The sequence below is a fragment of the Amia ocellicauda genome, chromosome 2 (assembly GCF_036373705.1).
Source record: "Amia ocellicauda isolate fAmiCal2 chromosome 2, fAmiCal2.hap1, whole genome shotgun sequence".
Classification (NCBI taxonomy): domain Eukaryota; kingdom Metazoa; phylum Chordata; class Actinopteri; order Amiiformes; family Amiidae; genus Amia; species Amia ocellicauda.
This window is the reverse complement of record NC_089851.1, coordinates 57347657-57373321: the sequence shown is the minus strand read 5'-3', so window position 1 is coordinate 57373321 and position 25665 is coordinate 57347657. Positions and strand designations below refer to the sequence as shown.

The window sequence follows — 25665 nt, the reverse complement described above, 5'->3', positions numbered from 1 at the left end:
TCTTACTCTCTTGCTTGCTATCGCTCCCCCAATGGTCAGTAGCATAGTAGCATAACAGCAGATCACGGACCACTGTCAATCAGATGCTTGCCTTGCCGTCCATCCATCCATCTATCTATCTATCTATCTATGACTCTCGATATCTAACTCTCTTGCTTGCTATCGCTCCCCCAATGGTCAGTAGCATAGTAGCATAACAGCAGATCACGGACCACTGTCAATCAGATGCTTGCCTTGCCGTCCATCCATCCATCTATCTATCTATCTATCTATGACTCTCGATATCTAACTCTCTTGCTTGCTATCGCTCCCCCAATGGTCAGTAGCATAGTAGCATAACAGCAGATCACGGACCACTGTCAATCAGATGCTTGCCTTGCCGTCCATCCATCCATCTATCTATCTATCTATCTATCTATGACTCTTGATATCTAACTCTCTTGCTTGCTATCGCTACCCCAATGGTCAGTAGAATAGTAGCATATCAGCAGATCATGGACCACAGTCAATCAGATGCTTGCCTTGCCGTCCATCCATCCATCTATCTATCTATCTATCTATCTAGCTATCTATCTAGCTATTTAGCTAGCTATCAATCTATGACTCTCAATATCTAACTCTCTTGCTTGCTATCGCTCCCCCAATGGTCACGTATGTTGCATTCAACGACAAAGAAAATCGTGTGCTGGAAATGATTTCTGGCAACTGTGAAGGAACTGCACGACTGCAGCAAGCACAACACCTCCGTCTGTGTCTGTGGCGCAATCGGTCAGCGTGTTCGGCTGTTAACCGAAAGGATGGTGGTTTGAATCCACCCAGGGACGGCCCACTTTTCCCCCCGCCCCTTGTTATTGTTTCTACTTCTGGCGGTCACCTTGCCAGACTGCGGCTACAGTAACCTTAAGCTGCTTGCTGCGGACGGCCATCTTGGAAAAATGTATTGAGCGTTTAGAAACTTCCTTTCCATTGCCTAGGCCAACATAAACCAAGGCACTGCTAGGAGTCGAACCCAGGGTTTCCTGTTTACGAGACAGGCGCTTTGACCAACTAAGCCACGGTGCCAGGACTCTCCCATTCCCCAGTGCCTACACTCAGGCGTATGAAACAAAACAAAACAAAACAAAACAAAACAAAACAAAACAAACCAAAACAAACCAAAACAAAACAAAACAAAACAAAACAAAACAAAACAAAACAAAACAAAATCTGGATGCAGGCTGCAACAAAGGAAGCACACAGAGGTGAAAACGTAAGGTTGACGGGAGCAACAAGCTCCCTGTTGCGACTGTCCAGGGGCGGCAATGGGAATTGGACGTTAGGTAAGTAGCATAGTAGCATAACAGCAGATCACGGACCACTGTCAATCAGATGCTTGCCTTTCCGTCCATCCATCCATCTATCTATCTATCTATCTTTGACTCTCGATATCTAACTCTCTTGCTTGCTATCGCTCCCCCAATGGTCAGTAGCATAGTAGCATAACAGCAGATCACAGACCACTGTCAATCAGATGCTTGCCTTGCAGTCCATCCATCCATCTATCTATCTATCTATCTATGACTCTCGATATCTAACTCTCTTGCTTGCTATCGCTCCCCCAATGGTCAGTAGCATAGTAGCATAACAGCAGATCACGGACCACTGTCAATCAGATGCTTGCCTTGCCGTCCATCCATCCATCTATCTATCTATCTAGCTATTTAGCTAGCTATCAATCTATGACTCTCAATATCTAACTCTCTTGCTTGCTATCGCTCCCCCAATGGTCACGTATGTTGCATTCAACGACAAAGAAAATCGTGTGCTGGAAATGATTTCTGGCAACTGTGAAGGAACTGCACGACTGCAGCAAGCACAACACCTCCGTCTGTGTCTGTGGTGCAATCGGTCAGCGTGTTCGGCTGTTAACCGAAAGGATGGTGGTTTGAATCTACCCAGGGACGGCCCACTTTTCCCCCCGCCCCTTGTTATTGTTTCTACTTCTGGCGGTCACCTTGCCAGACTGCGGCTACAGTAACCTTAAGCTGCTTGCTGCGGACGGCCATCTTGGAAAAATGTATTGAGCGTTTAGAAACTTCCTTTCCATTGCCTAGGCCAACATAAACCAAGGCACTGCTAGGAGTCGAACCCAGGGTTTCCTGTTTACGAGACAGGCGCTTTGACCAACTAAGCCACGGTGCCAGGACTCTCCCATTCCCCAGTGCCTACACTCAGGCATAAGAAACAAAACAAAACAAAACAAAACAAAACAAAACAAAACAAAACAAAACAAAACAAAACAAAACAAAACAAAACAAAACAAAACAAAACAAAACAAAACAAAACAAAATCTGGATGCAGGCTGCAACAAAGGAAGCACACAGAGGTGAAAACGTAAGGCTGACGGGAGCAACAAGCTCCCTGTTGCGACTGTACAGGGGCGGCAATGGGAATTGGACGTTAGGTAAGTAGCATAGTAGCATAACAGCAGATCACGGACCACTGTCAATCAGATGCTTGCCTTTCCGTCCATCCATCCATCTATCTATCTATCTATCTTTGACTCTCGATATCTAACTCTCTTGCTTGCTATCGCTCCCCCAATGGTCAGTAGCATAGTAGCATAACAGCAGATCACAGACCACTGTCAATCAGATGCTTGCATTGCAGTCCATCCATCCATCTATCTATCTATCTATCTATGACTCTCGATATCTAACTCTCTTGCTTGCTATCGCTCCCCCAATGGTCAGTAGCATAGTAGCATAACAGCAGATCACGGACCACTGTCAATCAGATGCTTGCCTTGCCGTCCATCCATCCATCTATCTATCTATCTATCTATGACTCTCGATATCTAACTCTCTTGCTTGCTATCGCTCCCCCAATGGTCAGTAGCATAGTAGCATAACAGCAGATCACGGACCACTGTCAATCAGATGCTTGCCTTGCCGTCCATCCATCCATCTATCTATCTATCTATGACTCTCGATATCTAATTCTCTTGCTTGCTATCGCTCCCCCAATGGTCAGTAGCATAGTAGCATAACAGCAGATCACGGACCACTGTCAATCAGATGCTTGCCTTGCCGTCCATCCATCCATCTATCTATCTATCTATCTATGACTCTTGATATCTAACTCTCTTGCTTGCTATCGCTACCCCAATGGTCAGTAGAATAGTAGCATATCAGCAGATCATGGACCACAGTCAATCAGATGCTTGCCTTGCCGTCCATCCATCCATCTATCTATCTATCTATCTATCTAGCTATTTAGCTAGCTATCAATCTATGACTCTCAATATCTAACTCTCTTGCTTGCTATCGCTCCCCCAATGGTCACGTATGTTGCATTCAACGACAAAGAAAATCGTGTGCTGGAAATGATTTCTGGCAACTGTGAAGGAACTGCACGACTGCAGCAAGCACAACACCTCTGTCTGTGGCGCAATCGGTCAGCGTGTTCGGCTGTTAACCGAAAGGATGGTGGTTTGAATCCACCCAGGGACGGCCCACTTTTCCCCCCGCCCCTTGTTATTGTTTCTACTTCTGGCGGTCACCTTGCCAGACTGCGGCTACAGTAACCTTAAGCTGCTTGCTGCGGACGGCCATCTTGGAAAAATGTATTGAGCGTTTAGAAACTTCCTTTCCATTGCCTAGGCCAACATAAACCAAGGCACTGCTAGGAGTCGAACCCAGGGTTTCCTGTTTACGAGACAGGCGCTTTGACCAACTAAGCCACGGTGCCAGGACTCTCCCATTCCCCAGTGCCTACACTCAGGCGTAAGAAACAAAACAAAACAAAACAAAACAAAACAAAACAAAACAAAACAAAACAAAACAAAACAAAACAAAACAAAACAAAACAAAACAAAACAAAACAAAATCTGGATGCAGGCTGCAACAAAGGAAGCACACAGAGGTGAAAACGTAAGGTTGACGGGAGCAACAAGCTCCCTGTTGCGACTGTACAGGGGCGGCAATGGGAATTGGACGTTAGGTAAGTAGCATAGTAGCATAACAGCAGATCACGGACCACTGTCAATCAGATGCTTGCCTTTCCGTCCATCCATCCATCTATCTATCTATCTATCTTTGACTCTCGATATCTTACTCTCTTGCTTGCTATCGCTCCCCCAATGGTCAGTAGCATAGTAGCATAACAGCAGATCACGGACCACTGTCAATCAGATGCTTGCCTTGCCGTCCATCCATCCATCTATCTATCTATCTATCTATGACTCTCGATATCTAACTCTCTTGCTTGCTATCGCTCCCCCAATGGTCAGTAGCATAGTAGCATAACAGCAGATCACGGACCACTGTCAATCAGATGCTTGCCTTGCCGTCCATCCATCCATCTATCTATCTATCTATCTATGACTCTCGATATCTAACTCTCTTGCTTGCTATCGCTCCCCCAATGGTCAGTAGCATAGTAGCATAACAGCAGATCACGGACCACTGTCAATCAGATGCTTGCCTTGCCGTCCATCCATCCATCTATCTATCTATCTATCTATCTATGACTCTTGATATCTAACTCTCTTGCTTGCTATCGCTACCCCAATGGTCAGTAGAATAGTAGCATATCAGCAGATCATGGACCACAGTCAATCAGATGCTTGCCTTGCCGTCCATCCATCCATCTATCTATCTATCTATCTAGCTATTTAGCTAGCTATCAATCTATGACTCTCAATATCTAACTCTCTTGCTTGCTATCGCTCCCCCAATGGTCACGTATGTTGCATTCAACGACAAAGAAAATCGTGTGCTGGAAATGATTTCTGGCAACTGTGAAGGAACTGCACGACTGCAGCAAGCACAACACCTCCGTCTGTGTCTGTGGCGCAATCGGTCAGCGTGTTCGGCTGTTAACCGAAAGGATGGTGGTTTGAATCCACCCAGGGACGGCCCACTTTTCCCCCCGCCCCTTGTTATTGTTTCTACTTCTGGCGGTCACCTTGCCAGACTGCGGCTACAGTAACCTTAAGCTGCTTGCTGCGGACGGCCATCTTGGAAAAATGTATTGAGCGTTTAGAAACTTCCTTTCCATTGCCTAGGCCAACATAAACCAAGGCACTGCTAGGAGTCGAACCCAGGGTTTCCTGTTTACGAGACAGGCGCTTTGACCAACTAAGCCACGGTGCCAGGACTCTCCCATTCCCCAGTGCCTACACTCAGGCGTAAGAAACAAAACAAAACAAAACAAAACAAAACAAAACAAAACAAAACAAAACAAAACAAAACAAAACAAAACAAAACAAAACAAAACAAAACAAAACAAAACAAAACAAAACAAAATCTGGATGCAGGCTGCAACAAAGGAAGCACACAGAGGTGAAAACGTAAGGTTGACGGGAGCAACAAGCTCCCTGTTGCGACTGTACAGGGGCGGCAATGGGAATTGGACGTTAGGTAAGTAGCATAGTAGCATAACAGCAGATCACGGACCACTGTCAATCAGATGCTTGCCTTTCCGTCCATCCATCCATCTATCTATCTATCTATCTTTGACTCTCGATATCTTACTCTCTTGCTTGCTATCGCTCCCCCAATGGTCAGTAGCATAGTAGCATAACAGCAGATCACGGACCACTGTCAATCAGATGCTTGCCTTGCCGTCCATCCATCCATCTATCTATCTATCTATCTATGACTCTCGATATCTAACTCTCTTGCTTGCTATCGCTCCCCCAATGGTCAGTAGCATAGTAGCATAACAGCAGATCACGGACCACTGTCAATCAGATGCTTGCCTTGCCGTCCATCCATCCATCTATCTATCTATCTATCTATGACTCTCGATATCTAACTCTCTTGCTTGCTATCGCTCCCCCAATGGTCAGTAGCATAGTAGCATAACAGCAGATCACGGACCACTGTCAATCAGATGCTTGCCTTGCCGTCCATCCATCCATCTATCTATCTATCTATCTATCTATGACTCTTGATATCTAACTCTCTTGCTTGCTATCGCTACCCCAATGGTCAGTAGAATAGTAGCATATCAGCAGATCATGGACCACAGTCAATCAGATGCTTGCCTTGCCGTCCATCCATCCATCTATCTATCTATCTATCTAGCTATTTAGCTAGCTATCAATCTATGACTCTCAATATCTAACTCTCTTGCTTGCTATCGCTCCCCCAATGGTCACGTATGTTGCATTCAACGACAAAGAAAATCGTGTGCTGGAAATGATTTCTGGCAACTGTGAAGGAACTGCACGACTGCAGCAAGCACAACACCTCCGTCTGTGTCTGTGGCGCAATCGGTCAGCGTGTTCGGCTGTTAACCGAAAGGATGGTGGTTTGAATCCACCCAGGGACGGCCCACTTTTCCCCCCGCCCCTTGTTATTGTTTCTACTTCTGGCGGTCACCTTGCCAGACTGCGGCTACAGTAACCTTAAGCTGCTTGCTGCGGACGGCCATCTTGGAAAAATGTATTGAGCGTTTAGAAACTTCCTTTCCATTGCCTAGGCCAACATAAACCAAGGCACTGCTAGGAGTCGAACCCAGGGTTTCCTGTTTACGAGACAGGCGCTTTGACCAACTAAGCCACGGTGCCAGGACTCTCCCATTCCCCAGTGCCTACACTCAGGCGTATGAAACAAAACAAAACAAAACAAAACAAAACAAAACAAAACAAACCAAAACAAACCAAAACAAAACAAAACAAAACAAAACAAAACAAAACAAAACAAAACAAAACAAAATCTGGATGCAGGCTGCAACAAAGGAAGCACACAGAGGTGAAAACGTAAGGTTGACGGGAGCAACAAGCTCCCTGTTGCGACTGTCCAGGGGCGGCAATGGGAATTGGACGTTAGGTAAGTAGCATAGTAGCATAACAGCAGATCACGGATCACTGTCAATCAGATGCTTGCCTTTCCGTCCATCCATCCATCTATCTATCTATCTATCTTTGACTCTCGATATCTAACTCTCTTGCTTGCTATCGCTCCCCCAATGGTCAGTAGCATAGTAGCATAACAGCAGATCACGGACCACTGTCAATCAGATGCTTGCCTTACCGTCCATCCATCTATCCATCTATCTATCTATGACTCTCGATATCTAACTCTCTTGCTTGCTATCGCTCCCCCAATGGTCAGTAGCATAGTAGCATAACAGCAGATCACGGACCACTGTCAATCAGATGCTTGCCTTGCCGTCCATACATCCATCTATCTATGACTCTCGATATCTAACTCTCTTGCTTGCTATCGCTCCCCCAATGACAGGCAATCCCGCGTGACAGGCGGGGATACTCACCACTATACTAACGAGGAGCCGGGCTTGCCACCTCCCACCTTCTCCGCCCCCACATCTTTCGCCACGCCCCTTTCCGATTCTGAATGTCTCAGGGCAAGGCGAGGGCAGCATCGCTGCCTCCCCTGCCTGCTTTATTCCACCTTGTTAGTGTCCTTCGGTCAGCTCAGGCTCCGGAAAGCAGTCCTGGACCGCGACCCGTTGCGCTAGGGCCCCGCCGGGCAGTCAGGATGGCCGAGTGGTCTAAGGCGCTGCGTTCAGGTCGCAGTCTCCCCTGGAGGTGTGGGTTCGAATCTCACTTCTGACAACAGTTTGTGCTCCTTTTTGCCCCGTTTGAAACGGGTCAAGGATGGCGCCCTCCCTGGTCCTTTCAGCACGTGAGCCAAAAAACGAACGCTTCAGTGACTGCGAAGCGGGGCCAAGCGGGCTCGTCCGGGAGTTGAAGCCAGGGCCTCTCGCACCCGAAGCGAGAATCATACCCTAGACCAACGAGCCAAGTTAACGGACGGTGTCGCAGTTTCTGCTGGGCAAGCACGTAACTGCTTGGGGCAGACCGGGAGACCTACGCTCACTGACTGATAGCATGGACTGTAGCGCTGACGTGTCTTTCCAGAACGGTAACCCCATCCCCAGTGAGACAGCACTGAGAGCATGGTTCAGCAGGCCCGCAAACAACTGAAAAGAATGCCTCTCCTTGGGTGCAGCTCAGGTGTACACGTTCAGCAAAGGTCTCCATAACAAGCCGGCAAACCACATTTTGTCCTCCTCCTCCTCAACAACACACTACATGTCCTCCTCCTCCTCAACAACAACAACGAACTTGTAAAATACACATTTTCTTTAAAGAAAACAAAACACACAGATGACAGTCTGATTTCCCATCAGCTACACAGGCAACAGTATCTGAGGTCAATAGCCCTCCTTTGTGCAGAGGAGCCCAGAAGCCAGCCTTCAAGAGCAAATGAACAAACACTTCAGTGATTGCAAAGCAGGGCCATGTGGGCTCGTCCTGGAGTTGAACCCAGGGCCTCTCACCCTCTCAGCAAGAATCATACCCCTAGACCAACGAGCCAAGCTAATAGGCAGTATTGCATGTTCTCCTGGGAAGCACGTAACTGCTTGAGGCAGACCCTCACCTGATCACCACATGTGGTTACACTTTAAGAAGGGGTGAGTTTAAGGTCATCGGTAACATCACAAAGGTTGGCAGCATTTTACATGAATATGTAAAGTAAAAAACACACACTACATGTAAATAAGCCATACTACTTGTTTAGTGTATGTAAGCTCGTTCTGTAATCATACATCATCCATACTAGTATTTAATAATTTAATTAACTATACACAAACTACTTGGTCAATTCACTCTTGTTACCGTGTAATTACAGTGCAAGTAAATTGTAATAATTGTAGCGTTGTATATTGGGCCATATTTTACATGTAACTATATATTTCATATTTGTCCAATTAATGTACATTTGTTTTTGTTTTTTTTAGCTGGTACCAAAACATTGGTCTCTGGAACTAAAAGGTCGGAAATTGGAAGAACTATTAATGACAAATGAATGACCGCTGATACAAGTAAATAGTGTTTCCTCAAATCTAAAGTGAGACCTTTTTGAATGAATCTGTAATACATGCCCTATACACTCACCTAAAGGATTATTAGGAACACCTGTTCAATTTCTCATTAATGCAATTATCTAACCAATCAATCACATGGCAGTTGCTTCAATGCATTTAAGGGTGTGGTCCTGGTCAAGACAATCTCCTGAACTCCAAACTGAATGTTTGAATGGGAAAGAAAGGTGATTTAAGCCATTTTGAGCGTGGCATGGTTGTTGGTGCCAGACGGGCCGGTCTGAGTATTTCACAATCTGCTCAGTTACTGGGATTTTCACGCACAACCATTTCTAGGGTTTACAAAGAATGGTGTGAAAAGGGAAAAACATCCAGTATGCGGCAGTCCTGTGGGCGAAAATGCCTTGTTGATGCTAGAGGTCAGAGGAGAATGGGCCGACTGATTCAAGCTGATAGAAGAGCAACTTTGCCTGAAATAACCACTCGTTACAACCGAGGTATGCAGCAAAGCATTTGTGAAGCCACAACACGTACAACCTTGAGGCGGATGGGCTACAACAGCAGAAGACCCCACCGGGTACCACTCATCTCCACTACAAATAGGAAAAAGAGGCTACAATTTGCACAAGCCTGGTCTGATGAGTCTCGATTTCTGTTGAGACATTCAGATGGTAGAGTCAGAATTTGGCGTAAACAGAATGAGAACATGGATCCATCATGCCTTGTTACCACTGTGCAGGCTGGTGGTGGTGGTGTAATGGTGTGGGGGATGTTTTCTTGGCACACTTTATGCCCCTTAGTGCCAATTGGGCATCGTTTAAATGCCACGGCCTACCTGAGCATTGTTTCTGACCATGTCCATCCCTTTATGACCACCATGTACCCATCCTCTGATGGCTACTTCCAGCAGGATAATGCACCATGTCACAAAGGTCGAATCATTTCAAATTGGTTTCTTGAACATGACAATGAGTTCACTGTACTAAACTGGCCCCCACAGTCACCAGATCTCAACCCAATAGAGCATCTTTGGGATGTGGTGGAACGGGAGCTTCGTGCCCTGGATGTGCATCCCACAAATCTCCATCAATTGCAAGATGCTATCCTATCAATATGGGCCAACATTTCTAAAGAATGCTTTCAGCACCTTGTTGAATCAATGCCACGTAGAATTAAGGCAGTTCTGAAGGCAAAAGGGGGTCAAACACCAAGTGAGTACCAAGTGAAATCTATTAAAGTATTGAAGTATCCCAATGTTTTAAGTTACACTTCATGTATACATGTGTTTGGAAGTTTATCCAAATATATTCTACCAGTATATTTAGAATGCAACATTTTTGCAGTCTAATATATTCACAGTATACAATACATGCAATATGAGATTGTTGTGTATTTAGCAGTATACTAAATGTATATTATAAGGGGACATATATGTATGCATTTTTATATATTTAGTATAAAATACATGTGTAGATGTTACAGTATATTTGCATATAATTATAGATATATTAAAAACAAGTTTACATATAATTCTGAATATACTTAAGTTATATTAAGCAATATTTGTATTGTATAATATAGTGTATTTGACCATATTTCTGTATCAAGTAACATACTAAAACTGCAATTGATATTTAAAAATATATTTTCACCATATATTATAAAATGGTATGCACATTTATAAAACATATTAATACATTAAAATACATTTCATATTTCAGAATATTATATATTTTTAAATATTTTATTTTTGTAAGGGTATCTTCCATAAATGCAGTTTTACCAAACAAAGGAAAACCAGGAAAGGTTGGTGGAGGAGATTACGCAGTTTTGGCAGCCCATTCTGAAACCCACTGCAGAATATATTCTGGCAGGAGGTCTGATTAAAATACTGGAAAATCTTCAATCAAAGTCAAGAAATGTGTCAAAAGGCTTCCAGTTTCCTTTCCTGCCATGAGAAGTATGCTGATTTCAGAACCTCTATGAAGTAGATTCCTTATTTTTCAAAAAATAAGTAATGGTTATTTTTTTCACTGTTTCCTCAATATATTAATAATAAACTGTTTTATTTTTTTCTGCAAAATAAGTAAAGTTTACTTATTTATTTCTGGTTCCTGTTTTTTTTTTTTTTAAATAAGTAATGGTTATTTATTTTTATCTTTATTGTTTATTACTTTTTCTGTGAATTCTGATTCTAGTAGTATGAAGAAATAAGTAATAGTTACTCATTCCTTATTTCTGTTTCCCTGTTTTTTCACAAAATAAGTAATGGTTATTTCAAAAATCCCTGTTTGCAAATGTAAGGACTTATAGGACAACAGCATTACATACAGATAGATAACATACATTAGTTATTATGCTAACAAGTGTCCATTATAAACAATCTATTAACAAATTATTGATTATGTTATTGTTATATGATTATTACAAATTATAAATATATTAGACATTTTTATTTAAACATTTTTGCTATACTATGTAGTTTGCATGTTCTCCCCGTGTCCACGTGGGTTTCCTCCCACCGTCCAAAGACATGTGGGTTAGGTTAATTGGCTTCTCTAAATTGCCCTGTATGTGGGTGTGTCTGCGTGTGTGTGTGTGTGTGTTGCCCAGCGATGGACTGGGGTCCCGTCCTGGGTGTATTCCTGCCTTGTGCCCTTTGCCTGCCGGGATCAGTGCTCGGCGACCTTCGCCAGGATAACTGGTTTCAAAAATGGATGGATAATAGCAGCAATTAACTGGCATGGCAGTTAATGATAATAGATTGATATCGGTGTGCAAATGTCATGTTATTATACCCTTTATTAAATATGTTATTAAATACCTTAAAACATATTATAGCAAAAAAGTTTAAAAATGTCTAATATATTTATAATTTGTAAAATTAATCATATAATAATAACATAACATGTTAATAGATTGTTTATAATGGACACTTAAAATAAAGCATTACCATTATTCTTAATACATGGATACAAGATAATCAACAACATGGGAGGGCTTGAGAATCTGCTATGGCTTTGTGCAAGGAAATTTGGCACTGAATAAATGTTGGCTACGGCAAACATGCGCTGTTGTACAGGCTGACAGAGACACTGTGATGCATTTCTTCAATGAGTGATGCTTACTTAATCTTTATTTCCATTTCCCAGTTTAAGGACACTTATCTCTACAGCATTACTTCAGTAGTTCACGCAGCCCCCTATAGAAGTCAGCGGAAGATGTAGTGATTGAAGTAATGGAGGTATCGTGGCCTGTACACACTTGGCAGAGGGAACGACAGCCTGGCCATGGAACACCTACCCCCAGCTCCATCTTGAGATTAGCGAGAGGCAGCAGTGATGCAGCGCTATGGAGCCTACAGCGCAGGGAAGGGACTTAATGCGTGGTATCTCTGATGTAGTGCTTGTGTGTTTTTCAGGTCTTTTCTATAATGTGCTTTCTGTATTGTCATAAACCCCTGGCACTTTTTGTCACTGTTACTCTATATTGTTTTGAATTACATTCATAAAGAAAATAAAACGAAAAATCTCTAATAGTGTGTGTCTCAATGGTTCTGTTTGTTCATACATCGATAAAAAACGTTTGGAAATACTATGAAAAGTAAAATGTAGATAACAAATAAGTAATCATAAGTTATTTCTGTGTCCTATTCTGTAAAAAATAAGAAATGATTAGGCCTACTTATTAAGTGGTTACTGAACAGTGTGCTCTCTGTCAAAAGCCAGCTTTTGGGCTCCTCTGCACAAGAGGGCTTTTGACCTCAGATGCTGTTGCCTGTGCAGCTGAAGGGAAATCAGACTGTCATCTGTGTGTTTTTCTATAAAACAAATGTGTATTATGCAAGTTTGTTGTGGTTGTTGAGGAGGAGGAGGAGGAGGAGGACATGTAGTGTGTTGTTGAGGAGGAGAACTTTGTGAAGCCACTTGTTCAGTTGGCCCGTTGGTCTAGGAGTATGATTCTCACTTAGTGTGCGAGAGGTCCTGTGTTCAACTCCTGAACGAGCCCTAGGGCATGAAGCCGTCTGGTTTCGTGGCTGGTGACGGTAGTCTTCTTGGGGTTGCTTTCCGCTACCTGCTTTCACATTATTGTTCATCTGCACTGTGAAGTGCTGTTAAATGAGTTTTGAATCATTTGGCTGAATCTGAGCAGATAACATAGCCCTAAACATTTCAGAATTCATCCTGCTGCTTTTGTCAAAAGTCAACCAGTTCTCTTGACAGCCATACATGCCCTTACCATAACACTACCTTCACCATGTTTCACAGATGAGGTGGTATGCTTCAGATCATGAGCAGTTCCTTCCCTTCTCCATACTCTTCTCTTCCCATCATTCTGGTACAAGTTGATCTTTGTCTCATCTGTACATAAGATGTTGTTCCAGAACTGTACAGGGTTCTTTAGATGTTTTTTGCCAAACTCTAATATGGTCTTCCCATTTCCTGTTTAAATACAGAGGGTTTACCACAAGATGTACTCTGGTGAAGTGTTCTCTTGATTGTTGACATTGACACAGATACGCCTACCTCCTGGAGGGTATTCTTGATCTGGCCAACTGTTGTGAAGGGGTTTTCCTCACCAGGGAAAAAATTCTGTCATCCACCACAGTTGTTTTCCGTGGTGTTCCTGGCCTTGTGGTGTTCCTGCGCTCACCAGTACGTTCTTATTAGTGGATTTGGCCCCACCTAATGTTTTTGCTCTCGGATTGGTTTGTTTTGATATCTAAGGCAAAACACCCCAAGAACAAGCAGGATCTAAAGACAGCTGTAGTGCAGGCCTGGCATAGCATCACCAGGGAAGAAACCCAGCATCTGGTGATGTCTATGGGTTCCAGACTTCAGGCAGTCATTGACTGCAAAGGATTTGCAACTGAGAGGGAGAAATTTTACTCCCTCAATAAACAGGCGGACAAGGAATACTCAGGACCCGATTTAACTGAAATAATACCAAAATAGTTTATTCAGCTACAACTAAGTGCTCTGGAGATGGTCAGTCAGCAAGACACATCTAAGGTTTTTCTAAAGAACATGCTATCATATACAAGATGACTCCCTTTGGTTGCTGGGAAACTGGATGACGTCAATGATGTACCCCAAACTTGATCACAGACTTCTCCTTTGTCTTCTGTTTTCTCTATAGCCTTGGATGAAAATGTTTTTCTAAAAATCAGCTACACAGAACTACTGCACCTGTCCTCTGCGGAGCAATACACAAAGCTTAAATTCATACATGGGTTACACAATCTTACTGCAACAATGGTGCAAATATATTTGGCATTCGGACAGGCCACTGTCCCGCATCACAACCAAGTATTGAAACTCACAATTTAATTAATGATTATGTTAGTTTGTCCAAATACTTTTGAGCCCCTAAAATTGGAGGGACCACATAAAAATTGGTTTAATTCCTACACCATTCACCCGATTTGGATGTAACTACCCTCCAATTAAAGATGAAAGTCTACACTTAAAGCACATCTTGATTGTTTCCTTTCCAATCCATTGTGATGGTGTACAGAGCCAAATTGACAATTTGGTCCGTCCAAATATTTATGGACCGGACTGTATACCTGTAACGAAGGACTGCCATGGCGGGGAACCCAGGTGCGGAGTGAGAGGTGGTCAGAAACAGGCTGTGGTCAATGCCGGCAAACCGTAATGTCCAGGGAAATCCACAAGTCCTGGTCAAAAAGACAAGCAGGGGGTCAATGATCAGGCAAACAGGCTGGTAGGGAGAATACGGGAATTGGTGGAGGAACACGTGGAGGTTGTAAACAATCAATAACAAAAGGATACAAGACTTAGCAGTGAATTAAAGTCACAGAAAGGTTTATATGTGTAGCAGAGAGGAGCAGAGGACGGTGAAGGAGAGTGCTGGTCCAATGGGAGTTCGAGGATGATAGAACAAGTGCACATGGTGCCGAGGAATGTTAAGTGGCTGATTGCTGGGGAATGTGAGGGTTTAGAATTCCGGTGATTCTGACCTCTGCAGGGGAGCTTGTGAATTGCGGGATGTGTGGGATACAACAGTGACAATACCACTTGTTATTGTGTGTTTGAGTTTACTTGCATGGATTGTCTATTCATGTCAATATTAAAATTCCAAAGCATAACATTTATTCACAACATGCTTTAGTGTTAAATGTTTGATATGGCAGCGTATATAAAGGTGTATACAGCTCTGGAAAAAATTAAGAGACCAGTGCACAATTATCAGTTTCTCTGGTTTTACTATTAATAGGTATATGTTTTGGTAAAATGAACATTTTTGTTTTATTCTATAAACTGCTGAAAACATTTTTCCCAAATTCCAAATAAAAATATTGTCATTTAGAGCATTTATTTGCAGAAATTTACAACTGGACAAAATTACAAAAAAGATGCAGTGTTGTCAGACCTCAAATAATGCAAAGAAAATAAGTTCATATTAATTTTTAAACAACATAATACTAATGTTTTAACTTACAAAGAGTTCAGAAATTAATATTTGGTGATTTTCAATCACAGCATTCATGCGTCTTGGCATGCTCTCCACCAGTCTTTCACATCGCTGTTGGGTGACTTTATGCCACTCCTGGCGCACAAATTCAAGCAACTCGGCTTTGATTGATGGCTTGTGACCATCCATCTTCCATCCATCACATTCCAGAGGTTTTCAATGGGGTTCAGGTCTGGAGATTGGGCTGGCCATAACAGGGTCTTGATCTGGTGGTCCTCCATCCACACCTTGATTGACCTGGCAGTGTGGCATGGAGCATTGTCCTGCTGGAAAAAACAATCCTCAGATTTGGGGAACACAGCAGAAGGATCAGAGCAGAAGGAAGCAAGTTTTCATTCAGGACAACCTTGTACATGGCTTGATTCATGCGTCCTTCACAAAGACAAATCTGCCCGATTCCAGCCTTGCTGAAGCACCCCCAGATTATCACTGATCCTTCACCAAATTCCACAGTGGGTGCGAGACACTGTGGCTTGTAGGCCTCTCCAGGTCTCCGTCTAACCATTAGATGACCAGGTGTTGGGCAAAGATGAAAATTTGACTCATCAGAGAAGATGACCTTACTCCAGTCCTCTACGGTCCAAACCTTATGGTCTTTTGCAAACCTCAGCCTGGCTCTTCTTTGCTTCTCGCTTTTTTCTAGCTTTGCAAGACTTCAGCCCTGCCCCTAGGAGCCTGTTTCGAACCATCCTCGCAGTGCACTTCACCCCAGCTGTCGTTTGCCATTCTTTTTGTAGGTCACTTGATGTCATCCTACGGTTGTTGAGTGACATTCCAATGAGTTGGCGGTCATCCCGGTCAGTGGAGAGTCGTTTTTGTCTTCTGCTGGTAGCTTTGTAGCTTTGTTGTCCCCAATGTCTGCTGCTTGACCTTGTTCTTATGAACCGCCATCTTTGACATTTTAAGAATGGAAGCAATGCTCACTGTATCCCTCTGCCAGTAAAGCCAGAATTGAAACCTAATTTTCTCAAAACTTTCCTTTTCAACTCTTTTGGCATGGTCAATAGTTATTTTCTGATTCCAATTACTTTTGAGGTTCTATTAGCACTGTTTTTCCCATCCAGCTGGTCCTAATGCAAGAGGATAGTGATATACTTTTCCTCCTTAAATATGATTTGGTTCAGGTGATCACCTAATTAGTACCTCATTGAGTAGAATGAGGTGTGTCTGTGTTGGAATTCAACAGACACTGGCATGGAATGACTGCCATACATGTCGAGATGCTGATTTAAGAAAAATGTGCAGTGGTCTCTTAATTCTTTCCAGAGCTGTATAAAATAATGAGGACCTAGTAGGGCAGCATGGTGGCATGGTGGTTAGCACTGCTGCCTCACCAGTACAGGGGTCTGGGGTTTGAGTCCTGGCTTGGGGGCTTGTCTGTGTGGAGTTCACATGATCTACCTCTGTCTGTGTGGGTTTCCTATGGGCACTTCAGTTACCAGTTCTGTGAGAAGAGTGCAAATCTAAACAAACAAGAAGGTTCTTGAGTTTCAACTTCACTGCTGCAACTGGTCTGTAATTCTGTGAGGCAAGAATGATAAAAAAAAATCTGTAACCTTTGTAAGGACTTGTAAGGTATGCATGTTCCATGTTTTTACTGGTAATGGATTTTATGTAATTACAGTCACTGACTCCCTCAGCTGTGCTTGGGTGGCCTTCTTCTCCTCAGTCCTCATCCTCCTCAATCTCTCTGCAGAATTTGACACTGTCGATCACTCCATCCTCCTCTCCTGCCTCGCTGACCTTGGAATCTCTGAACTGCTCTCACCTGGTTCTACTCCTACCTCAGCGACGGGACCTACCAAGTGACATGGCGAGGTTCCTCATCCACCCCCCAACCTCTCCTCACAGGTGTAACCCAAGGCTCCATTCTGGGTCCCCTCTTGTCCTCTCTCTACACTCACTCCCTGGGCCCCCTCATTGCATCCCATGGTTTCTCTTACCATTTTTACACAGATGATGCCCAGATCTTCCTGTCTTTTCCCTCCTCCGACATTCTCATCCCCTCTTGCATCTCTTCCTGCTTGTCTGCTATCTCTGCCTGGATGCACTCACACCACCTCAAGCTCAACCTCTCCAAATCTTTTTTACATTCCATTAATTCCTTTAGAAATCAGGATAAATTGGGTAAAACCAGAAAAGCATCTAATTAATTCTCATTCAGGAGTCAACATAAAAAACAGAAAAGAAACAGAAAACCATCCTGAGGTTCTGTGACACCGAAGAAGGTTTCCTACTGTTCACAGAGAAAGGGGAGCAATTGCTTGCCCCAGTGGAGGACCTTCTACGGCAGATGGGATTGAAGACTGTGGAGGAGATCGAACAGCTTCTCCCTGTAGTAGCAGACATAACTATCCAAAGTAAAAAAAAAAATGCAATCAATCTATTGCAATTAGCAATGAGGAGTAGCATTTAGTGCTATTGTTTGGCTCCAAACCAGAAGCCTATTGGATGATGTGTTATTTTAAATAAGTATGTATAATATAAAAATAGTAACAGACTGATTTGTTTTTTTGTATACGCATATTTTACTGTTTTAGTTTTTAATTTACTTTTTTTTAACTAAGTTAATTACATACAATTAAATGTGTGTGTATATATATGTTTCCAATTTTGTTTACTTTTTAACAAAATTAAAGTGTTCCGAAGCCCAACCCTGCAGCAACACCAGTCTATCACAAGGCAACTCTAATTATCTCTAATTAAGGACACAAGTCTAACACAGGGTAACTCTAATTCTAATGTTTGTTATATTCCTTTTTGATAATTTTCAAGATAAGAAAATGTACAAACAAATGATATATGCCAATATTCAGTAAATAATTATCCATTAAGTTTAATCTGAGGATTTTTACAGCTTTCCTTCTACCCCCAAAATTCCAACTCCTGTTACAACTTTGGTAGAAACATAGTATACATACCAGGCAATTAATTCCCTATATTATCCTTATCTAATAGCCTTAGCTTATTTTCCTTAAACACCTTTTTCAAATCGTTTAACGTTTCGATTATTTTCAAAAACTACTACTAGTAGCTTACTACTGTTAACAATAACTTACATGTACTTATAGTAACTTACATACTGTAGCATTGGGGGGGCATTTTATTGGTTATTATGAATTATTATTTATTATTTTGTATTGTAAGGATAAGGGTGTCTGCCAAGAGATAAATAATAATAATAATTTAATTATTGAAACAGCGATACACAGCAGACCGACACTGTACACACTGCCGGTTTATCTGCCGCTCACGCTTGGCTGCGAGGCACTGCCTGAAGAGCTGGAGTCTCTGGCCTGCGCCCCCTCCTCCCCTGTCTGCTGGCCAGGAGCCGTAAGTGTCCATCCTCATTTCTGATGCCAATGTAGTATTTTCAGCGGGGGAAAACAAGTAGCCCACAAATCGCTTTCTTACTTGCTGCTAGATTTATTGAAGAAAAAAACTAAGCGCCTTTTGCCCAGTAGAAGTTCACACAGTTCCAGGTGTTGCTCCGCACACGTGGTCACCAACTCTAAAACCCCTGCACACACCCTAATAAACCCCAGCTACCTTACCTAAATTAGCATAACACATTTTTAAATAAATTAAACTGAGCACTTTATCTCCGTTGTTACACATACATAGTATTAATAATTATACTGTTCTTACCATATGTAAATCCTGCAATAAATCATTCCCCAGCGTGAAGTAATGTTCACAAAACGAAATCCAAATATACATTTTTGCTAGTCTTTAGATGTGCCCAGCAAATGTAGTCTGTAACTCTAAGTTAAAACTTTAATAACACTCATGTATTACAATCAAACTTGAAAAATAGGGCATCCAAAACAGGAATGTCACAAAATGTTGTATCACTATATTAAAATAATATCATATGAAAGCTGTTGGGACTGAGGGACGGAAGCTCAGTTCGTTAGCTTTGCCCCTCATATTAGGAATTGGGGGTGCACAAAATGTACTAATTTATGTTTAATCTTAATTGTAAACTACTGTAAATAAATGAATAAACATATCAAGTTTATTGTGGATAATAATAAACTCTGCCTATGATTCTACTCCAGTTACTAAGCTGGTTACTTTTTCATACTATTACTGATGCTGCCCTGCTAAAATGTATTTATATAGCGACTGTTATACTAAAGGCCACGATGAAACACTATGAAATTTCCATGAACTCCGATTTCATGCGATTTCAAGCAATGGAGCAAAGTCCTATTACGACATCACTGGGAACCTTGAACAGCAGTGAAGAACCCAGTCTTGATGCACAGAGGATAAATGTATTTATTTAACATGCCAGACCTGGAAGGGCCTGACATGGAAGCTCTCCACCTCAGAAGAGTCTCTTTCTCTGAACAGCAGAAGTTAACAGCTTTTTATACATTTCATGACATGTGGGTTTGTGGGCAGGGACAGTCACAGGTTTCCCGAAGTGTTATCTTGAGGTCAGGTTTCTGAATGTTTGTGGTTGTCTTCCTGGGGGGAGGTGTAGGAATGTGGAAACCAGATGGCTTCCTTTGATCTACTGGCAGAGGTCTGGTCTCATAGTTCTCAAAGCAACTGTTGATCAATAATGATGAGGTGACCTCTCCAGCCACAGATTAGCCACAGAAATCTTGAAGGAGATGCTGGGAGTGTCAGAACAGCCTTGCTAAAATTTGCTTGCTTGACAATTAATACAATTGGCTCTGTTGACATGTTTTTCAATCATTAATATAAAACATTATACAGTTTATACAAAACATTAATACCGGCTCTTCAAAAAGTTTTACATTTATATTTATAAATGTTATTTTGTATACTGGTAAGTTAGCCTTGATTGGTCTTTGTTCACATATTTTTCTTTTTAAGCTGTCAAAAGCAAAATATTCCATACCTCTGTTTTGGATAGCGTACAGTTGCTAATAATAATACAAACCATACATTTCATTACAATAACACACACACATATATATTAAGGCTGTCAGTCCATTCAAATATTTGATCGGTTAATCAATGGGCAATTGCTGATTAATCGGGCACTTATTAAAATAAAAACAACGCTGTAACATTAATGGTAAAATATATATATATAGGAATATATATTTAAAAAACACCAAATCATTATAATAAGCAAACTAAATTATAATTGCTACAGCAAATGGGTGCTCACAAATTATACTGTAAACTACACTGCTCTTGTAAGAAAAGCATTGCATGCAAATGAAACAGAAAACCTTTCCTTGTCTTCAATATTTCCTTACAAATCGAGTTTGAATCCAAAGTTTAGTTTCCCATTAGCGGCTTGTGACCCTGTAGTTTGTGTGCTGATACTGTACACGTGATGTGATCTTTTGCATGATTTGCCTTTATAATTTAACTCTAGAAGTGCACGGCTGGTCAGTTTGACTGATTTAATTTGAATTACTATGTGTTCCTGAATACACTATGGATACCAATTCCTGACTTTTCCTAAATATATGTATTAAATATGCCTACAGCATTTTAGCTGCATAAACGCAAATAAAGTTTTTTATTTGATCATTATTATACTATAGTTTTGGCTCTTGTAGGTAGTTTGAAATGTCGGTGCTTCTAGTGTGTACTGTATAATAGCCAGTCATTATAATAGACATTTTTAATTTGTTTAAATCTGCTTGATAAATGATCTTTCAAGAACTATACTGTGATGATTATATATATATATATATATATATATATACTGTCATTTATGTTGTTGTAACTTACCATTACATATAGTGTGCCTTCCAGATGTATGCATACCCCTGATTCAATGTAACAAAAATAGTTTTAGCAAAGAAAAGAGAACAATGTTGTTTTTTGTTTGTTTTTGTTTTGTTTAAATACATGCACACATGAAACAATCTAGGACTATCAGTGTTAGATATCGCAAAAATATTAAAGTACAAGTTTTGAACAAATATGCAAATATGTTTTTGCGAAGTACAGTACTGAAACTAGTATTGCTTTCATTAATTTCTGCAACAAATACTGAGTGTACACTTGCATAGATGTGAGTGAAGCCATCTTCTTTTTGCCAATGTACAGCATGGCAGAAGCTGCCATAACTAAATATTCCTATACATATTTACACTCTTGATCTTGCTTTTCTCTTTCAAAACTCAAAACTTCACCATGTAGTCTCGCTCCCAAACAACCTTTATATAGCATGCAATTGCATCACGATTTAATCTGTATTCACCTGATTAAATCATGCAATTTCATGCATTCGGATTTCATGAAATCCAACAAAATTGAACACATTCGGATTCCATGGAAATTTCATAGTGTATCGCAAAGCTCTTTACAAGAAAATATAGTTAATTAAATATTAAAACTACAATTAAGTAGTACAACAAATACTGTAGGACACTGTTGTATACCACACTAAACTTTTATACTATGGTATACTGAATAATGTGTGACATACGATAGTACACTGTTATACTATAGTATACTCTTGTTACGTGATATACTATAGTATCTTGTAATGTACTATAGTGCCTCCTACGGTACTTAGACAAATATTGAACTACCCTGTTGTATACTATAGTTTACTGTAGTACCTTGTGATGTACTATAGTACTTAATATATTACATGTACACTGAAACATACTGCTTACTGTACTTCCACAATGTTTCTCATGGAACTTTAGCATTCTAGTTATAAATAATATCATCATTATTATTATGCTTTTACTTTGTATTGCCTACAGGTCTTACACATACTAGTACAGACTGTTACCGAGGGTCTGGTGGAGAGAAAATGGCCACCTATTCCTTAAGAAAATCATATTAATAAATATATCTTCACTTCAGACATTTGTGACATTGCTATATTTAAAACAATTTATACAAATAACAGAATTAAGATAAAATTGTGGTGCAGTTCCCCTTAAAGTTTAAGCAAAACTTATTTTAGCAAATACATTGTTTATTCATTACTTGAATCGCTTCACATTACATAAATAAATGAATAAATGTAGTAGTGTTGACATAAATAAATGTCCATTTGAACATGTATTTATGTATTAATGTATTGATTATTTTCACTGTATTTATTTTTAATTAAAATTTAAAACAAATTTGCAGTGAAAATAATAAATAAATGTTGAAATAAATAAATACATGTTCTAATAAATACATGGAGATTTATTTATTATTGTATTTAATTCAAAATCTGTTTATTTATCCATCTATTTATTTCCACATTAATTCATGTATTTATTATTTTCTCCATGTATTTATTTTTAATTTTGTCATGGATAGTATGGACGATAATTTGTGCCAAAATGTAAAAAAAAAAAAAACAATGTATAAATAAATAAATAAATATGTAGATAGTAAAGACGTTAATTCCGTTCAGAACTTAAAATGGTGTCCAGACTGTTCCTATTGCACAGACCTCCTGATGTGCCTTGTCCTAATGGATAATTTCTGTAATGGATAATTTAATCGCTGGATCTATAGAGTTGAACATAAGACAACATACGGACATACGGACATACTCGGTCAGGCGCAATAGTAAAAACTAATTGGAGCTATTTGCTCCTTAGTGATATACTTTGCTTTTCCAGCTGTAAATATATATAACGCATACATCAGAAATCAACGTGATAACTATATGAAACACCAGGTATGCAACTAAATAAGCTTGAGAAGGTAAATGGAAAAATGGAGAGCAGCAGCAATCTAAAGCTACTTAAATGGTTAGATTGTGTTTTAAAGTACACAAAATGAAACTTAGAGAATAAAGTGTTTACTACTATATTATGATATTAGAAGTATTGATGGTACTACTAATGTAATTAAATTGATACATTTCAATCAAATAAGTGTAGTTGGTTTATTGAGATTGAAATGGCTTGTTCCTTAAAATATTAGACCACAAGAGGGGGAACTTGACCTTGAATACTCTACTTACCAAAACCTTTAAGCAACAATTGTTGTCAACATGTGTCTTCATCTGATTCATATTTTTTTGAGTCTGAAGCCATACATTTCTCGACTCCAAGCACCTGGAAGCCTCAAAAGTTGGGGGCCAAGCAACGAAGTTGCTGGAACCCTATTGTTATTGTTAGGATTATTATTTTTCCGCAGTATCTTTTCAAAAGCCTATAAAAACCAACGCTTGATGAAAACTCAAGAAACTTCATACAGTGATAGATGGCTATGTAGTACTATGCCATATTCAATATGGAGGCCATATGTCACATGGTCTGGTGGCCATAGTGGCTTAAGTGACACATTTTGGAAAATATACAAAAATCTTCTCCGAAACCGCAGACGGGACAGATGTGAAACTTGGTGTGTGATGTTATGTTATGGCCTAAATTCAGATTTGTTCAAAACAAGTCAATAAGTCATATGGTTTGGCAGCCATATTGGATTGGCCAAGAATCTTCAAAGATCTTCATCTCTGAAATGGTTGGTCTGATTGATATGAAATTTTGTACACGTGACCTTGGCTAGATCCTCTATCAGATTTGTTCAAGGCAAGTTGATTGAGAAAACAAAATGGCCGCCATGAGCCAATCAAATTTCAGAGATGGTCAAGTTGCAAATAAATGCATATGGTGCAGTATGGAACTATGTTAGAATGTATTGGACTGATTGTTACTTGACAGAATTGATCCCATAAGCAATGTGGTGGTCACTGGTCATTATTATTATTATTATACTTATTTTTTCTTCTCTTCCACCAGAATATGTTCAAATGCCTATAACTTTTGAACCGCAGTCTAAAAAGTCACCAGACTTTGAATGGATGTAGGGGTCTATGCCATGGTCACTAGATCGCAAAATGGCGGCATAATGTCACATGGTTTGGTAGCCATCTTGATTGTAGTCCAGGCAAAAAATGACAGTTTTCAAACATAGTTTTCTCAGGAACGGGAAAGATATTGTACATATTGCGCTTATGAGTAGTAATGATGGCACTTTATGTCAAAGTGTCAGGTGGCCCCACCCCTACCCAGAAGCCCCATGGGCTGGGAAGCCCCGCCTTACCCAGAAGCCCCACGGGCCAGGAAGCCCCTCCTTACCCAGAAGCCCCACGGGCCAGGAAGCCCCTCCTTACCCTGTACCCTTTGATCCTCTCCAGTCAGTCAACTTGTTAGGATACAGGTTTTACCCTTTGACCCTCTCCTGTCAGCCATCTTGTTTGGATGACCGTAATCTTGTTAGGATGACAGCCATCTTGTTTGGATGACCTCCATCTTGTTAGGATGACAGGCATTTTGGAAAGGGCACAGGTCATCTTGACAAGTGTTTACTGCCATCTCACACTGATGGTGTATGTGTGTGTGTGTGTGTGTAATGTTTAAGAGTTTAAACTTATTATTATTTGTGTTAGGTTATGTTTTATGATTAGGTTTGTTATGATAAGTTGTTAGCAAAATAAAATACATTAAAATAAAAAGAGAACAACAACATAAAGTTTTAATAAAAAAGTATTTTAAACTGTGTTTAGTGATGTGCGTGTGATGATTTTAGGTTATATATTTTATGATTATTTTTGGGGTGGTACAGTGTTGGAAAAATAAAAGAGAAAGAAAAGGTATAGACATTCAAAATATGAGACTCAGTAAAATATATTTCAATGTCAATATTTTATTGTGACAGCTCTAAAAATGACAACAAGGCATCAAGTCAGATGTAGACAGTGAGATTAGATACTGACTCGGGTGACCAATGATCCCGCTTCCCCAACACCTACAGCAGCCAGGAAGAAACAACTGAACTGTACTGCACTAGCTACTCCCTCTACTTGTTTATTGGCCAGGGCAGTGACACTATTCTGTCTAGCACAGTGTAGAAATTGGGTTTGGTCATGATAGGGATAGTATTTCCAAAAGAACTGTGCAGAACTTTTTGGACAGATGTAAAAGCAGATTCACCAGGATGTGTCTCTTTATACAGCATTCTCTTGAGCACATTGGGGAGGGACGCCACTGTTTTTTCAACATCAGCAACTAGCGATTTCACATCAGAATTACCAGTATCATACAAATCACCAAACTTGTGAGCTATTAGAGTGAGGATGACATCTTCAAACATAGATTCCTCAAACATACGTAAACGTAATTCCAGGGGCCCCGGGGGTTTCTTTCTCTGAAAAAATATAGGAATTAATATAATGTCTTATTGCACAGAAAAGCAGAGCAGACACAAACAGTATTTTATTAATGTTTGTAAAACACTTGATAAGCCTTGTTTTTTATAACCTTCTCAACTATTTGCATTACTTTCTCATCCACACTTTCTAACAAGTCACTAAACCATTTTGAAGGTAGAGTGCATGTTTCAGAGAAAAGCACGCAGTAA

At 40.6% G+C, this 25665-nt stretch overlaps 9 non-coding genes across 9 annotated transcripts; 4 read left to right on the top strand and 5 right to left on the bottom strand.

Annotated features, from left to right (window-relative positions):
- Nucleotides 1–750: 750 nt before the first annotated feature.
- trnan-guu (transfer RNA asparagine (anticodon GUU)) lies at nt 751–824 on the top strand. Its single transcript has one exon. It is a non-coding gene; the product is annotated as a tRNA-Asn (tRNA).
- Nucleotides 825–988: 164 nt separating this feature from the next.
- trnat-cgu (transfer RNA threonine (anticodon CGU)) lies at nt 989–1062 on the bottom strand. Its single transcript has one exon. It is a non-coding gene; the product is annotated as a tRNA-Thr (tRNA).
- Nucleotides 1063–2107: 1045 nt separating this feature from the next.
- Nucleotides 2108–2181, bottom strand: trnat-cgu (transfer RNA threonine (anticodon CGU)). Its single transcript has one exon. It is a non-coding gene; the product is annotated as a tRNA-Thr (tRNA).
- Nucleotides 2182–3655: 1474 nt separating this feature from the next.
- On the bottom strand, nt 3656–3729 carry trnat-cgu (transfer RNA threonine (anticodon CGU)). The gene has a single exon. It is a non-coding gene; the product is annotated as a tRNA-Thr (tRNA).
- A 1094-nt stretch (nt 3730–4823) lies between these two features.
- Nucleotides 4824–4897, top strand: trnan-guu (transfer RNA asparagine (anticodon GUU)). Its single transcript has one exon. It is a non-coding gene; the product is annotated as a tRNA-Asn (tRNA).
- A 164-nt stretch (nt 4898–5061) lies between these two features.
- trnat-cgu (transfer RNA threonine (anticodon CGU)) lies at nt 5062–5135 on the bottom strand. Its single transcript has one exon. It is a non-coding gene; the product is annotated as a tRNA-Thr (tRNA).
- A 1109-nt stretch (nt 5136–6244) lies between these two features.
- trnan-guu (transfer RNA asparagine (anticodon GUU)) lies at nt 6245–6318 on the top strand. Its single transcript has one exon. It is a non-coding gene; the product is annotated as a tRNA-Asn (tRNA).
- Nucleotides 6319–6482: 164 nt separating this feature from the next.
- trnat-cgu (transfer RNA threonine (anticodon CGU)) lies at nt 6483–6556 on the bottom strand. The gene has a single exon. It is a non-coding gene; the product is annotated as a tRNA-Thr (tRNA).
- Nucleotides 6557–7484: 928 nt separating this feature from the next.
- On the top strand, nt 7485–7567 carry trnal-cag (transfer RNA leucine (anticodon CAG)). The gene has a single exon. It is a non-coding gene; the product is annotated as a tRNA-Leu (tRNA).
- Nucleotides 7568–25665: the final 18098 nt, after the last annotated feature.